Source organism: Belonocnema kinseyi, chromosome 10 (assembly GCF_010883055.1).
Source record: "Belonocnema kinseyi isolate 2016_QV_RU_SX_M_011 chromosome 10, B_treatae_v1, whole genome shotgun sequence".
Lineage (NCBI taxonomy): Eukaryota > Metazoa > Arthropoda > Insecta > Hymenoptera > Cynipidae > Belonocnema > Belonocnema kinseyi.
The window spans coordinates 105,017,444-105,018,704 of NC_046666.1; the positions used below are offsets into that span (position 1 = coordinate 105,017,444).

The following is a 1,261-nucleotide window of genomic DNA, read 5'->3' on the forward strand; positions in this document are numbered from 1 at the left end:
CTGGGGATTGTCGAACGATATACTAAGGAAATTGGAATGGAATTTGGGTTAGACAAATGCGCCAAGGTTTATTTGAAGCGAGGATAACTTAATGGCATCCCTCAAGATCCTGAGCTCGTTGATAGAAGCGCCAAACGACACCTTTGCGCTGGAGAATTATGCATACCTGGGCGTGCCATAGAGCCGCATTCACGATGTGACATCTATAAAGGATACTCTCCGAAGAAGATACAAACATCTCATTCGGCAGATTTGGTCTTCCGAACTGTCGGCGAGGAACAAAGTATCTGCAACGAACATGCTTGGCGTCCCGGTAGTACTCTATTCATTTAGAGTAGTTCCATGGACGAAAAACGAGCTCAGATCCCTTCATATCGGCACAAGAAAGGTTATGCACATGAACAAAAGCATGCATCTTAAGTCTTCCGTTCCGCGACTGTACATCTCACGCCGTCAAGGTAGTCGCGGAATATTGAGTCTTGAATGTCTTCACAACAGGATTATTCTGGGTACAGCACATAGAGTTGCAAATGGAAGAGACTCTCTTCTTAAAATGGTCAGGAATAACGAAGAAGTGGGCAAAGGAGCGTTTCTGTACAAAGCAGCGGAGGAGGCTGCTGAAACACTCAGACTTAACTTCAGAATTAGGGGTGAGGAAAATGCATCAGATCTTATCTGTCTCGACCACTCACTCCTGAAAGCCCGGATTAAGAAAGCACAAGAGAAAAACTTTCGTGAAAAGCTCCTCGATAAGAGGATGCACGGTATCTTCCACAGAAATGTGAAGGATCAGTCAATGCCTTGTGAGCTGACGTTTGCTTTCCTTAAATCGCCGGGATTGAAGTCTGATATGGACGGTTTTATTATTGCATGCCAAAACGGTGTCATCTCCACCTTAACATATCGTCGCCACCTTTTGAGCCAAGACATTCCCGATGATAGCTGCAGGGCATGCCATGCACACCCCGAGCATTTAGCTCACATACTACCTAGTTGTCCAACTCACGCGGGAACGACCTACATTCAAAGGCATAATGCGGCACTAAGAGTACTTTATTACCATCTCTGTCACTCCTACGGCATTCACCTTAATATCGCTCCTCTAAATGTTCCTAGGGAAATTGAGTCAATTGTCGAGAATGGGAAGTACCGCATATAGTGGAACTTTATATTCTCGACAATTGTTTCTGTTGCTCACTCGAGGCCTGACATGGTTCTTCCTGACTTCGAGAAGCGAACCATGTTCGTTATCGAATTTTCG

At 45.1% G+C, this 1,261-nt stretch overlaps 1 protein-coding gene across 10 annotated transcripts in view; it reads left to right on the plus strand.

Annotated features, from left to right (window-relative positions):
• LOC117181592 (protein lap4) overlaps window positions 1-1,261 on the plus strand; it is a 485,727-nt gene that overhangs the window by 203,145 nt on the left and 281,321 nt on the right. The window lies entirely within an intron of this gene.